Raw genomic sequence first — 16506 nt, 5'->3', positions numbered from 1 at the left:
TTTTCACTTAAAGCACAGAACTATTTCTGTACAGAGTATCATTTGCTATAAAAAGGGACTGAAACCCTACTGATGAGGACTGAGGAAAACCACATTCTAAGCGGGTAGAAATGTTTGTGGGAGAGACTGGAACTGCCTCTGCCTATTCTCTTGCCCACACTCCTGCCACCTGGACTACAGAAGTATCAGGTGCTCTATTCAAGATCTTTCATAAACCCACATCTCCATGGCCTCATGAAAATAGTCAGCTGCCAGCTGAAAAATCTTCTAGAGTGCAACTTCATGTGAAGATCATTCAGGCCAAAAGACAGCCTAAAGTCCCTAATAGGACCTTATCAAATATACTTGAGGTAGTTTGCAACTTGAAGCACATTAGTCACATGTTTGCTGAACTGAGCTTCAAGTCATACCATACATAAAAGAAGAAACATGATCTTAATGTTTAGAATCCTCACAAAAGCAGGCTTGAGCTTTGGTCTTCCCAGAGACAACAAAAAAAAAATTTAAAAATCCCAATTCTCTGTTCATATAGACACATTCCTCCTGACACTTCACTGCAAGGGCATGAGGTATCTTTTGTAAGGTATTATGTATACAAGCCTTGAGAATCTCAGGGTCAGGAGGCCAGAAGTGAGAATCTGGGGTGGTCCTGGGCTTGTCTGCAGGTGAAGTCTTCTGGGCTTGCTCTCCTGTTATCCCTCCTTCTCATGCTCTAGCTGTGTAGCAGAAACATTTCTAAATAACTGGATCCACAGGTACGGCTTTCAAGAGCTTCCCACCGAACCTGTAATTATGAACTACATAAGTCAAACTAGGTAATTCCACAGATTCCTTCCTAACATTTCATTGAGAGCTTTTTCCTTCTCTTTGTGGATCATAGCAGCGTTTTCAAACTTATACCAACTAATAAGGAAGAAATACTACATTCGCCTCCCTTGGCAGACAATAATGCACTACATTTGCAAGTCACACAGTTGTGGACAAATGACAAGATTTTTAGCTTGAGTAGACAAAGAAGCACATGAAGAGGGTGAGATGAACTTTAGCTGGCACAGCCTCTTTCAGGAAACTGTTGCTTCCAGGTTGAGGAAACATAAAATGAACACTGAGAAACAACAGAGATTGCATTTCGGTTCTCCTTTGGAAGCCGTATACTGAGGCCAGAATTAATTTGGAATTCTGAAAGGTAAAGGATGGAGATGAGTGACACACTGCAGAATAACTGCTTCTAGATATCTGTGAGGCTCTAACCTCAAAACTTTCTTTCCACAGGGAAAAATGTGTTCCTCTAAAAGCTTTCTACCCTCCTCTCTGGCAGTCATGCCTAGTTAGCTTGGTGGTGAAACTGTTCTCCCAAACTGATGACTTGCAATAAAGAAAATGTCACTGCCACCAGTCACAAAAGTGCCAAAAATTGAAGTTCCTACTGAATTGGTAAGGAGAGGACAGGGAGAGGTTTTTGGGTTTCTTATTCTATCCAGATCACCGACGTGCCACGAGACGGTTCTTGTGACCCACCCCTTGAATCACTGTTCTCAAACAAAAGAAGTTTCTCAACAGCATGCTAATCATAGCATCATAGAAAGCTTTGTGTTGGAAGGGACCTTAAATATCATCTAGTTCCAATCTAGTTCCAACTCCCTGCCATAGACTGGGACACCTTCCACTAGACCAGTCCTCAAAATCCCATCCAACATGGCCTTGAATACTTTCAGGTATGAGGCATTCACATCTTCCCTGGGCAAAACCAACCTGGTTCTCATATTTACATAACACTTACCCTTTTTTCATGACAGCTATACTTACAACCCTTCACTTTCAAAATAATTAAATTATCCTTCCAAATTTTAGTGGAACCATTGGCTAGGCATTTGGATACAAGAAAACAAAAAGGTTTGGACTCTACTTGATATTCACATCTACCCCAGGTAGTCACAAAATGGCATGTGAGCACATCTGCAAGGCTGAGAAGAAAATAGTGCACCATTGTAAAATTAGCAGCGGTGACCCGTAACCAATTCACAATGGTAGTATTTTTTAACTTCATTGATGAACTAGGATATAGAAATACAAGACACTGACTAAATAAAGGTTAAACAAAGCAAAGGCAGCTTCCTAAGCAAATTATCATGGCCTTGTTATGTATGCGCTGCCTAGAAACTTTGCAACAGACTGAAAGAATGGAAATGAAAACTTGTGTTATGAAGCGTGCTAGATTTTTTTTACTGTCTGTGTACATCCCTTCAGCAGTAACTTACCGAAAGGGCATTTTATTGTAAGTTGATGGGTAATTTTGTGAAACTGTGGCACTTTAGTCAAAAATAACTCACTAAAGAAACAGCATGAGTAATAATGCCATTTACCACACAAATAAATATGTGCAGATTTTTCCTGTAGTAACTACCCACACCACAGAACAGCCTGAAGTTTATTCCACATCTATACAGTATTTTCAAACATTGCTCATGATTGTGCTGGTGGATAACAAACGTCTGTAAGTGCAGGATTTTTTCTTGCTGCGTTTTCCTTAGGATGGTGAACAGTACTGTCAGGCACCATCATTATTAACTACACAAGTTTAAATCTTTGAATTTACAACCATTACTAGCTGCAGGCATCAATTGTTGAAAATACTGCACATCTGCTGAAAACCTTGAACAGCCACTGACTTCTTATGAAAATTGCTTTGTGGAGACTGCAGGACATGTCTATACAAGTGCTGGATTACACTCACATACTCACCACTAGCATTGTCTTTCTCTACACAACTCCACAAGCTGCTCCTGTACACAGATGCCTGCTTGGTACTGCTCCTGCTATTTTCTGTCTCTGCAAGGACAGCTTCTGTGTCCTTTTGCCTCTTCATGGAAAGATCACCTTCCTTTCTGTAGTGGGTCTAGCTGGGACGAAGCTAACACTCCACACAGCACAACTCACAGTGCTGTGCTTTGCACTCATGTCTAGGAGGGTGTTGGTAACCCTCCCATATGTTGGCTGCTGCTGCTCAGGAGCACAAGGCTGTCCCTCCAACATGCCCAAGGGCTGGTAGGCTGGGGGTGGGCAAGAGGTTGGGAGGGGAGGTAGCCAGGACAGCTGAACCTAACTAACCAGAGGGATATCCCATACCATATGGTGTCAGCAATAAAAGTTCAGAGAAACGAGAAGAAGTGCATTCATTATTAAGGCGTTCATCTTCTGAAACAGCTGCTATGTGCAGTGCAGTTTCTGCTTCCCCCTAAGTGGTTGGATATTACCTGTTGATGGGAAGTAGAGAACAAATAATTTTCCTTTACTTCCTATATGCAGCCTTTTCTTCATTAGTCTGCCTTGAACTCAACTAATGATTTCTTCATCTCGTTTTCTCCCCCTGTTCTGCTGAAGAGGGGGTGTAAGAGAGCAGCTGGGTGGGCATCTGGGTGCCACAATTTTCTTCTCCTCTGTCTTTACACTGGAGTGTACAGGCCAAGGAGGCTCCTCCTACAATGCCACTAAGAGATCACCCAACACTTAATCATTGGATCTTCTCCACTTGTCCCAGGGATATGTCACACATTTTACAGTTGATAATGTTCTCTCCCTTGTGTACTCTGGATGTTAAATGTAAAGGCTAAGGAAAAGGGTAAACAGCTGCTGTACTGATGCCAGTTTTTGTGGCAGCACTGATAAAACACTAAAGCACTGCTTTTCTAAACAGTGCTGGAAGACTCATTGCTTTGTCCTCAATGTTGCATACACTTGGAGTCATGGTCTAACTTTACTTTTTTTTTAAAGAGCATTTTAATCCTAACTTCTTAATGACAGATAGGTAGGCTAACATCTTCCATACTTTTATGGCAGTACTCAGACACTACATGCTACCAAGAAACAAGGAACTTGTTCAAACAATTCACCAAACGCATCAGATACATATATCTACCTATATATATCTATCTATATATATAGAGATATATATACACTTGTATCTTATTTCATCAGAGATTATGGAAGCATCAATGTCTGAATGAAGGTTGCTTTGAGAGAGCTCCTGCAACCTCGCATGCTGGATTTAGGCCAGGAGTATAATTACTGCTTGTCAATAACAGCATTATTATCTCAGTGTATTCTTTTAAAAAACCCCATCTAATTCTGGAAAATGTCGCCATAAAATATTAAGCCAGATGATCAAATTAGTTCTGCTTTTTCCCCTTACTTGATGATTCTTCATCAAGTAATTTATTTGATGAGCATAATCATGCTCCTTTGAAAGAAAAAATAGGCAACTGTGGTACCACCAGTCTGACCTGTGAAACAGGAGAGACAAGTGTCTCAGCAGGGTGATGGTTGGGATGCAAAACGAGATTAAAAGAGGAAGTTACAATGATTCATCCCAGGAGAGAATGTGAAATTTGAAAGGAAATATTTGTTACTATGCGAACATTGCCTGGCACAGATGTGTCACTTGGAGAACACAGAGGGTGGGAAAAGTAGAAGGGCTGCAGAAACAAACAACAAAAAAATCTTGTTTGTTTCTTTCTGTACAAAAAGTTATCTGCCACTGAATATTTAAAACAAAATTTTGCAGTCCTCTCCATGAAGTTCTACAACATTATCATGTATAAGAGCTTTACTTGAATAAGTGCCCTTCATCATATCACTGTACTGCGTTCCTGGCTGGGTATTAGGGTCAATCTGTTCCCCAAAGTGGAGCCAGGGAACACTGGGGTTTTGCATGACACAAAGATCTCACCCTCTGCTTGATGGTGCTTGGGGACCATTGCATCTTTAGTGCTTTTATAGCTTTAAGAACATACTAATCTTCACTAGTGCCGCTTTAGAAGTTCTTACCAGCTTCCCAAAGAAAGCAAGTTCTTTGAGAGTACAAAGTCTCTGCTCTGCTCAACGTGGCTAATATGATTCTATGATAACTACAAAATTCCAGGTAAACCATTTTCACCTCTCCAGTGAAATATCCTTTTTGCAAGAAATACATCTTCCCTTGCATGAACATGGAATTCCTGAGTGGATGTACTGTAGAAATGAAAAATGTCCTTGGTAAACATTTTCAATTGTGAAAAAAGTCTGTTCAAAAATGCCCCCAGTTCCATCTCAACATGTAGAAAATGTTGCTTTTGTCAAAATTACTTAGGGCTCTTTGTATATCCAGGGCAATCCACAGCACTTTGCTTTTTATGGTTGTTATTTCCCCCCTCTCATGTATGGGTATTTTCATTCTCTGAGCTTTATTCAGTCTTCACCTTGATTTTTAATGTTCCTATTTTGTTTCTTCTTCTTTCTTCCTGAACAACACAATTCACCCTTATTTTTTTAATGTTTTGCTTCCAGAAACACTCAGAGAGCCTACTAAAAGGCACTCCAACCTCCAACCTATTTGTAAAAAGGAAGCAACATCGCTAGTAAGTCTCTGTTGAAATTAATAAAGCTTCCCTAGGGGCAAAAGGAGATGGGGGCGGGGAATCACCTTTTCAGAAGAAAATTTTCAGTAATTAGTAACAAAGTTTAATGGGCAATATTATAATTTAATAGTTACACCAGACAGCTATTAAAATACATTATCATACATTAAACCATCTTATTAGGTAGTGCAATTTACTAACCAAAAAAAAAAGCTGATCGCTACAGATGAACCATCAAATTCAAGCAGCAAGATTTTGTTGCTCTGCTGCTGCTGTCAGCTGTGGATAGAGGGGGCATCAGCTGTAAAATGGACCCCGCACAGCATCTTTCAAACTGTCAGATTCATGACACCAGAAGACCTTGTTTCCCTCTAACGTTTTTCCTATTAGTTCAGTTAAAAAACCCCACACCCCTACTATTAGTAAGTCACACTCTGGAAAAAACAAATTTCAGAAGCAAGTCAGGGTATGTGCACTTACTGCTCAGAAACTCGTATTTATTTCTCTAACTTTAAAAACAGACTCATCAACTTTAGCAGAATTGCCTCAGTGCTTAAAATATCTGCATATGTGGTTATAGATCTAAACTGTGTAGTGTTTTCAGGATAATCAAAACAGATGTACAACATATCTTTTCTACATTTATTTAATGTTCTGACTTCCCAGGAAAACTGCTAAGTGAAATGACAAAGTCCAAACTCCAATAGGAACAAATTCACCACTATAAAGTGATACAAATGATTAAAATAAAACAGTTCAATTAAGGGTATATGAAGTGGCAAACATATAAAAGTAAATGAGGAAAGAATTGCCTTGGAAACAAAGCTATTTCACTTACAGTGTATTTTGATCCCTTCATGATGAATATACATTGTAAATGAAAAAAATATCTTGTAAAATGTCAGCTAGAGAAAGTTATATCAAAGGATTTGTACAAAGTGACCAATACTAAAACAATAAACACTTATTTGTATATTCTGTATACAAACCTGAAAGCCTAAAGGTCTGCTTCCTATTTATTTTCTAGTATTCAGAAATGTTCATTCTGGATCGAATCCAAGATGGCAAAAGCTGTCAACTGGTATATTTTAACTAAGTTTGTGGTACTTTAAATTTGATCCTGTGCCTCTTGGTTCATATCTCTACGCCTGGACATCTCACTTGTAAAAAGTGGCCAGAGATAGCTTTTCTTCATTACCTGGCAGAATTTCATCTGTTCCACCCAAATCAGACCTGACCACAACAATCCATCCCACTGTCACTTCCATAACATTTCCTACTTATGACTAACAATGGAAGCTATAGTTTGTAAAGCATGCAACCATGTCTTCAATTTTGAGCTAGTGGATATAGAGTAAAACTATATGTATTATATAAAATATACATATATAGATAAAATCGCTTTTGTGTTGCATGCTGAAAAATTTTTCTGTAACTAGTTGAGAATTAGGATTTGACTGTCCTACAATAACCTGTGTTCACACTTCACTAAAGCCAGTGTTGATCACACTGATAAAACAGCTCAAAACACATAACCTCAAGCTGCTGACCTTGAGCACTTCTACTGAAGACAGCCAGAAAATCTTACAAAATTTCCTTTGTTAAGAAGCAACGCAAGGTACTTATTCGCCATAACTGAAGCCACAATTTCAAAAGTGGAAAGTTCATTTACTTCTGTAACTGATCTCTCAGTGAAGAACCACAATCGGTGCACAATGGCTTCTTCATAGGGAGCAAAAATCGTGGCCCTAAAGGAGAGCCTTGTGTACACACCATCTAGGCTAACACGCTGAAGACATACGTACCAACAGACTTCATCTGTTATGGATGCATATAAGGATGCTGCAATCTGAACTCCAGCCATAAATCACAAGTAAAACTACACTATTCTGTGTAAAGCCCCTTGAATCTAAGCCAGCAAAGAAATCTAGAGCTTTTAACCACAGACATAAATGTGTTCACTCCAGTCAGCCCAAATCAGTAACTGGCAGTAAACGGCCTGCAACAGCTGACACTTCTTTCTCTCTCTCAAGTGGTTTGCAAAGATATACTCGTGGGTAAGACACTGCAACAAGCCAGAATGTACCAAATGGAAATTTGTATGACAACAGGCACGTCATCTTCACAAGAAATACCTGTAATCTCAAAAAAAAAAAAGATGGAAATATCCATTCCTGACCAGTGTCCATGAGGACCCGAAAGAATACCCACAAAATAAACACCCTTGAGGTGGAGAGTGGAGGGAAAGGGTGAGACAAGGCAGAAAGAAACTCCCTCTCTCTTTGCCAAGCCCTCTCGGAGTTTTAACAAATGAGCTATTAGCATCTCCAAATTATCTGGCCCGAGCTACAGCCAGCTCCGTTTTATCCAAACCCAGGCTCCAGCCAAACATTAGGAAATTAGCAGCTGGGTCCAGCACCAGGGCAGCAGGCCTGCATATCATCAGCACCACCACGACATCAATGAGTCCCAAGCTGCCCTCTCCTTTACCACCTTTGTCTATATATTAACTGCCATGGAAAGGAGCCTACTTGCCTGAACCATTTACTACAAAGCCTGAAGGCAAATTCTTATCTGCTAGGATTTCTCTGAAGGAATTGGGAAGCAGAAAGAAATACGAGATTCTTAACTACAATTCTAGGTACACTTACACGAATTGTACAAGCACATTTAAGGAGAGTTCTACATTACCCCTGGAATCACTGTGAATATTAGCCTGGTCTTTTCTAAGAGAAGTCCACAAAATAGGCAAGAAGGGTCTCCACAGCTGCACTGGGCAAAGATGTGAACTTGACTAACAGAGAATAAAGAAATTATTAATTAATTAACTCTAATGGTACATTAGTTTACCTGTTAATTAAATGATGGCCATAACCAAGAAGGCATATAAGAAATTATTTTTTCAAAGACCAAAAAACCAAATATTAAAGTAGATGTTTTTGTGCTTCCTAAACTTCTGCTCACTTAGGCAACCTCTTAGTTAGATGTCCTGGTAAGACCTCATAGATGTTAAATGTGGTGACTTAAAGTAAGAGAAAAAAATGGACATATTCATACACAGTGCAGCATTCCAACTGAAAATCTCAGATTTTTAACTTACAAGTCAACATTACTTAACTGTAAAGAGGTATACCTTTTATGACACTGCAGAGTACATAAGGCCCATGGCAAAAGAAGTCCTCACATTAAAAACAATCAGATTAGCATAATAAGAGGAGAAAGCAAAGCTGCAGGAACATTTGGAAAGCTTTTAATTTTTTTTTCTTTAAAGTATTTCAATTCCTCCAGCCAAAGTAAACTCATCACAGATTAGTTCTCAGAAGTGCTCTCAGTCAAAAAGCAAGTTATTGTAATATGAGGAGTGATACTGGGAGCTAAGCTAAGCTTTAAAAGCCTCCATGGCACATAACAGACGTGGAGGTCTCAGAATACAGACTGCAGTGAGTACATCAAGAGATCTAGGACTCATAACAGTTTTGGTCATGTAGTTTACTAGACATCTTAAGAGACTGACGCATATGACAAGTTAAAAAAAAATCCCAAACAACTAAAAAAAATAAGAAGGCTGTGATGACATCCTCACACACAAAGGGTCTCAATAAATATGCTGCCTCTTTTGCTACCTTTCATAATTCCAAGAAATGGTAGTCTAGATTTTCATGCCCTGATGGCCATGCTGTATGCTGCAGAAATACAAGCAGATGATTGATGGGGTTTGCACTATGGAAGCCCTGGTTGTTGGCAAATGTACACTTGAAAAAGGATTCCAGATCTCTGAGCCACCAAAGGAACTAACAGGGTCTGTAAAACCATTTGTTTCAGATTTATATTTAGTGTATGACAAACACAGCTCTCCTTCTACCTGCTTTTTTATTACAGGAATAGCTTTGGTTTACAGAAAGTATTTATTCTAATTCTTAATAAAGCAGGTATTAAGAACTAGACAATGTTTGTGAGGGATTCCACAGGAAGCTTCCATGGAACATAAAGGAGCCAGTGAGTACTGAGAGTTTTTCAAGAACACTTTCCCGGAAGAACCCAAAGAGTTCATCCTCTTTAAAGGTAAGGGAAGCAGATGGAGCAAGAGACCCTTGTGGCTTAACTGTGAGCTTGAGTGTGCTCAAAACTGCTTCTGAGTATGTTCAAAAGAAAGAGAAGAGTACCAGAGATGGACAAGTGGACAAATACTAGCTGAGAACTATGGGGGTAGTGCCAGGGTATGTAAAAATGCAAGTAGAAAAGTAACAGCTCAGCTCAAATGGAAATGGGCCAGAGATGTGAAAAACTACAAGAAAGGGCTCTTCAGGTAAAGAAGAAACAAGCAGCAGAAAGTAAAGGAAAATACTGACCCACTGTTAAATGAGAAAGATGAATTAGTCACCGACAACACTGACAAGGCACAGGTTCTCAACTCTTTCTTCACCTCTGTCTTCCGTTGGGCCTCAGGCCTTGGAAACAAAAATCCAGGTTGATGCAAACACAGAGCCACTGTCAGTGAAGGAAAAATTGCTTTGTGAACAGGAACTTGACCTTACAAATCAATGGGCCCTGACAATATTTACCTGAGGGTTCTAAGAAAGCTTGCTGATGTCATTGCAAGGCTTTTCTCCACACTTTTTAAGAAATAACAGAGATCAGGAAACATCCCAGAAGACTGGAAGAAGGCTAATGTCACCCCCATCTTTGAGAAGGACTTAGAGGACTATTCAGGAAATTACAGGTTCATTAGTCTTACTTCATTCCCTTGGAAAGTTATGGACTGTAGGAGTTGGGTTTTAGGAAGAGTGCCAAACAGCACCCTGTGAGATCTAGTTTCCCAAGTACTCCCACACATGGGCAGTGAAATACCCATAGTGATTGGTTGTTAAGGTCACATGGTGTGACGTGTTAACCCATATATAAGCTGTTGTCTTATTTGAATAAAGAGGATTTGGCAGTGCACCCCCACCAGGTCCGTGTAATTTGTTGACTTATTATATTAATAAGCTACAAATGGCGCCCAGTGTGAGGTTTGAACCCACAACCCTGAGATTAAAAGTCCCATGCTCTACCAACTGAGCTAGCCGGGCCCGTGTAATTTGTTTACTTATTATATTAATAAGCTACAAATGGCACCCTGAGCATTGGGTACAACGCTGTATCATGGATGATTAGAAACTGCCTTGTAACAAGGAAAATTCAGTAGCATTCGGACGGGTTTGGTTTAAAAACTTGGAACGCTTTTCTCCGAAAAAAAGCCAGATGTCACATACTGAGCTAAAAGCAGAGAGAGAACATCGTTAAAGAAGGATGTCGGATACCAATGCTAAAAGGACTGAGACATCGTGTAGGAACCATGTGGGAGCTCCAAGAATCTGACTATTGTGTACACGAGAGACCTGGCAGGGAAAGCTTTGAAAGAAAGAAAAGGTAAAGTTACAAAGAACTCGAGGTAAGAAGCCGGCATGGGAAGTTAAAATTCAAGGGAAATGACAGAAATAACTAGATCAGGATTCCTGCTAAGCAGAATGCTTAGTGTGAGTGCTTGAAAAAAATTTGGAGAGACAGCTCCACAGAAAGTAGAGATAAAAGAAACGGACACTTTAAAAATCTCACAAAGAAACTTAAACTTGTCCACGGAGAAAAACTTTAAACCTACTGTTCCTCTCACAAGCCCTAACAGACAAAGGACTCCCCCAAGCCACAGGAACAGATATAGGCGTAGGAGAGAGCCACGTGCAGACAGAGGACCGCGTGCAAACAAAGAGACCCTAACAAAGGACTTGGACTGGTTTTTGCGCGGGCAGAAGCAAGCATGTGGTGTGGACCGTGTGGTTGCTGGGAAGAGACAGACCTTGAGTCCACGAGGCGCTGCCGAGCTGCAGCCACGTGGCAGCCATGCCGCAAGTTGGGAGTCACCATCTTGCCCACAGACAGCTTGTCGAGTGTCCGAGCTTGATGAAGCATGCTTAAAACATGTTATTCCGATAAGCAGACAACCAACAGAGAACAGACTGCTGCCCCTGCCCCGGCTGCATCTGTGCTGCTGTTAAAAGGGTCTGTTGGACTCGGCTGTGCCCTGCAGAAGCACTGTCCGCAGCACATGGTGCGCAGCAGCGCAGGGCTCTGTGTCCCATGCAGCCATGGCGCAGACCTGACACGGCAGAGGCGGGGTACCGTCATTTTCACCGGCCCGTGGAGTAGCAGTGCCGAGAGTGATAGAGGCGTGTCAGGGCCAGGGCGGCGGCAAGTCGCTGGGAACCAACACGCGCTGGGACCTTTTCGGGGGCTGCCCCGCCATTCGCGGCGAGGAGATCGTGTCGCCAAGCCCTTGTGCTAGGCTCGTCCTTGCTGAGCTGTATGTACCCCCGTGCAGCGCCGGGTCAAAACTCCGGGCACGCCAAGGGGGTGAGCGATGGCGAACATCCCCCATTCAGCCCTGGCCCAGCGTGAAAGCCACGGGGCCGCAGAACAGCGGTTCTGGTTCCATGGGAGCCAGGGGGGCTGGGGCCGCTCCGAAACAGCAACAACAACAGCTCCAGCTGTATGGGACGCGCTGTACTGGGACAGGACCTGGGGCCAGCCACTGGCGCGTCCGGGAATGGTTCTGCAAAGCCCCGCCTTCGGGACAGGACCGAAGCTGCTGCCCAAAACGAGGGCAAAAATTACCCCCCATTCCACAGTGAAGTGCAGACACCGGGGCCAGGGCCAGGACAGTGTGAGCTGCCAGCAAACGGCAGAGAGCTGCACTGTCAGCCTTGAGCAGAGAAGGAGACACAGAGCCCCCAATCGGCTCCGACAAGAGACCCCCTGCGGGGGCGATTCTGCAGCTTGCGGTGGGAAGTAACAAAGGCCAAGGCCGAGAAAGATGGCCACACCCTTTGTGCTGAGACAGAGCAGGCTGCACTTGCAGCCAGCTGAGCTGAGCCTCCTGCACAGCTTACAGCTACAGCATCATGCTGTGAGCTCCCGAGATACCTACAGAGCTAAGTTAACATGTATCTTGTTGTCTTGTATCTTGTTATCTTGAAACCTTTGGTGTGAACAAATGAGAGAAGCTGTGTGGACATGTATGTATGTAGACTTGGAAATACTTCTACACTTGCATAACACAACACTTATACATTAAAAATCCTCATAAAAATCCTCAGAAAATAAAGTTGTTGTTTAACCCAAATACACATAAAACCTTGGGTAGAAAGTTCTAAGCAAATTTGCTTATTACAAGTGCTAAAGGTTGCACTGTTTATGGAGTTACAGAAAGTTATATGAACAGGTTCAATAAAGGCCTTATCACGTTGTGCCCTGATAACATAGATGGTTAAAATAAGTTTAAGAAAAAAGTTAAGAATTGTTCTGTTGCTTGTTGTAACATTAAAAACTGTTCTATTATATGCACTGTTCTATAATTTATCATAATAATAAAAATGCAGGATATGTAGGAGTTTGGTTTCAGGAAGGGTGCCGAACAGCACCCTGGGAAATGTAATTTCCCAAGTACTCCCACACATGGGCAGTGAAATACCCATAGTGATTGGTCACATGATGTGACATGTTAACCCATATATAAGCTGTTGTCTGATTTGAATAAAGAGAATTTGGCAGTGAACCCCCACCACGCTAGCCTGGTGCATGTAATTTGTTTACTTATTATATTAATAAGCTACAATGGACCAAATCCTTCTGGTAGCTATGACAAGTCAGATGAAGCACATTATTGGGAAAAGTCAGCCTGGATTCACCAAGGGCAACACATGCTTCAGAAACCTAATCACATTATGAAACAAAGTAACCTGCCCAGTTGATGTAGGGTGAGCAATGGATTATTGTCTACCTAGATTTTTCCAAGGCTTTCAATACAGTTTCCCACAGCTTCCTTCTCCATAAAATGATGCACTGAGGTCTAGACAAGTGATCTGTGCAATGGGTGGGGAACTGGCTGACAGGCAGAACCCAGAGTGTGGCAGTAAATAGCTCCTTTCCAAACTGGCAACCTGTCACAAGTGGGGTCTCCAAAGGATCAATACTGGGTGTAACACTGTTTACTATCCTAATAATTGATCTGGATAATGGGATCAAGTGCACCCAGATGAAGTTTGCCAATGATACCAAACTGAGTAGGGAAGTGGGCACTTTGGAAGGGTAAGAGCCATCCTACAGGAAGACCTGGATAGGCTTTAAGAGTGGGCTAACAAGAAGCTTATAAAGTTCAACAAAGACATATGAAAAAACTTGCACATGGGAAAGCATAATCCAGGAGTGCAATACAGGCTGGGATCTACCTGACTGGGTAGCAGCTCTGAGGAAAGAGATGATGTGGAAAGAGATGAAGCCGGTCAATATAAGTGAACAGCGTGCTGCTGTGGCAAAGGAAGTCAACAGGATGCACCATCAAGGGCATCACCAGCAGAGATAAAGAAGGCATTGTCCCACTCTACTCAGCACTTGACACACAACACCTGGAATACTGTGTTCAGTTGTGGTCCCTGCTATGCAAAATAGATGTGGACAGGCTGGAGAGGACCACAAAGAAGACAAAAGGACTGAGAATCCTGGTACATGGAGAAAGGCAGTTCTCTCAGCCTTTCTCAAAGCTTTGTTCAGCCTCAAAGAAAGAAGGCATAGGGGAGATTTATCACCATGTTACAGTATTTAAAGGTGGTTGCAAAGGTGATGGAGATCCCTTTTACAATGGCTCACATGGAAAAGACCAAGGGTAATGGGTACAAGTTACTCCTGGGGAGATTACAATTGGACACAAGAGGAACATTTTTCACAATGAAAACAATCAGCTATTGGAATAATTTCACTGGAGAAGTGGTGGATTCCCAAAGATTAGACATGTCTAAGATTCAGCTGGCCAGGGTGCTGGGCCATCTTGTCTAGACTGTTCTTTTGCCATGAAAGGTTGGTTGGACCAGATAATCCTTGCAGTCCCTTCCAACCCGCTATTCTATGATGAATAAGAGCATTGATTTTCAATCTTTGTCATTCAAAGAAGAATTTGCAGTAAAATTCCTTACCTTTCTCTATGGGAATTGATCTGAATTAGACAATATATTTTCACGCATTTTCAGAAAGTTTGGATAGAGTTTCGCAGATGACTGCATTCAGGTATCAACACACTCAGCCAGGGTGTCCCTAAGCAGCCTTTAGTGGGCAGTCCTTGCTCTTTACCTGATCCATGACGCACCTGTGTTTTGGGTAGCCCTCTCACTCTTTATTTCTTCAAAGAAATGTGATCTGGGAATGCAAAGACACCAAAAACATCATGCTAGATAAATCATAGTCTTTCCCAGGACTATGTTCTTACAAACATACAGGATTTATAGTTCAGAGCTAGCACAATCAGTTTTACCTTATCTAGACTTATATTTCTCTGCTTCCCTTTCTTAAAGTATATTTACAAAACTGCAACAAGAAACTTAACAGGAATATGGGGTTGTTTTTTCCCCCCATATGACTCCTCTACTGAATCACATCACGTTGCCCTATCACCCATATGGGACATTTCCTTCCTTCTAGGACAAACAGTTGAGCAAAGCAAAGTTCTTTCCCGCAGAAGTCAGCCTAGCTTCCTGAAGCTCGGCAAGTTCCCCAGGGTCTTATTTATAAACTTACTTTGTTCTGCTTCTGGCAAAATAATGGATGTTCCCACTGATTTCCCTGCAGAATAATTTGGCTGAAGACTTTTCCTAAGACTCTAGCACTAGTTGTTCCCACTCTGGTGGGCACCATCAAGGCTAATGGTCATCTATCACTCCTGCTCCGGGCTCCAACAGCCTGAGGCATCCCATGATAAAGCAACTGAATCAGAATTCATAAACCGAATGCTGAAATTACATAAATAAAATAGTTTCCAAACCAACTCTCACTTCTTGCTCAAGCAGTTTCTGCAAAATCAAGCATTTTCAGAAGAAAAATTTCCCCTCACTGAGGCAAATAATCCTCCGTGATATTTATATTGACATAGAAGTTTGTGCAGCCAAACAAATGAGATTAGAAATCAAACCTTACTTAGAATGATACTCTTATCACAATACAGCAGCATTCTGAAGACATAAGCTACAGATTTTTTTCCTTCCTTCGGATGTGTTATTTCTAAGGGCTTGAAAAAAGGAACACCACAACATTTTTGATGTAAAGAACATTGAAGATTCAGTCAAAACACTTTAAAACTGTCAACAAAATTTTTAAATAGAATGAAGAAAAATAAGTACTTCACTGCACACAGAGGAAAATACTTGACTACAAAGTTCTTATGAATGCTACCGAGCTTTCCTTGGTTTCTACCAAGTGAAAGGACCTCTTTTCCTTAACCTGAACTAGAGGTGTAGAGGGGCAGAAATGGAGGTTTTGAGGCAGGAATTGAAGAGCTGAAGTCAGGAAAAAGATCACGAGAAGAACTTTCCCTCTTCTTTCACTTCTGTGAACTGAAAATTGCTTTTGTGCAAAGGGTTATTTTATATCATGCACTCTTGTTGTCACTAGACACAAATCTATAGAAAACGAATACTCAAAGATATATTTGAACAAATTCTCTCCCAAACGATGACCAGCAACTATCAAAGACATTTACAGAGAGAAGGATCATAACAAACATCCACTGGGATAACTCTCCCATTCATATCATTTAAGGGAATGACACCACATAGAGCCCACAGAAGTGAAGTTCCACTATCCATCTCTTTTCTGTGACTGTAATGACAAACCAGAGGAGTGTGTTGATCCTGCATATGTTCTTATCCTGATCTCGTTATCTCTGAACTGGAAGCTCAAATATAGAAAAAAAAGAACATCTTACAACACTAACTCCAATACTTCCACATTTGTAACTTTCAAAGAAAAACCTGTGGCATAAACAGAAAGACAGAAACATCGAACGAGGTTTCATAAACTAAATAGCAAAGCTTAAGACAGCTCCGCTATTCCACTATCCCCAAATAAGTTTATTTACAAGGAAAATGCTATCAATTCTAGAACCTAGGACTGTATTCTGACTCAAATACACACTGAAAACTGTAAATCTGTTCTCGTTAGATATGCAGAATGAAGATTTTAGAAGTTTTTATTGGGGAGTATTTGTGTAACCCTCAGACCGGCTGATGATTCCTCAAAGACCAACCACTTCTGC

At 41.3% G+C, this 16506-nt stretch overlaps 1 protein-coding gene and 1 non-coding gene across 9 annotated transcripts in view; both read right to left on the bottom strand.

Annotated features, from left to right (window-relative positions):
• Positions 1 to 16506, bottom strand: part of ENOX1 (ecto-NOX disulfide-thiol exchanger 1) — a 363435-nt gene that overhangs the window by 324353 nt on the left and 22576 nt on the right. The window lies entirely within an intron of this gene.
• On the bottom strand, positions 10390 to 10462 carry TRNAK-UUU. The gene has a single exon. It is a non-coding gene; the product is annotated as a tRNA-Lys (tRNA).

The sequence above is a fragment of the Corapipo altera genome, unplaced genomic scaffold, assembly GCF_003945725.1.
Source record: "Corapipo altera isolate COAL_440 unplaced genomic scaffold, ASM394572v1 0, whole genome shotgun sequence".
Taxonomy (NCBI): domain Eukaryota; kingdom Metazoa; phylum Chordata; class Aves; order Passeriformes; family Pipridae; genus Corapipo; species Corapipo altera.
Note: the sequence above shows the minus strand (reverse complement) of the source record. Positions and strands in the feature narration are given on the sequence as shown.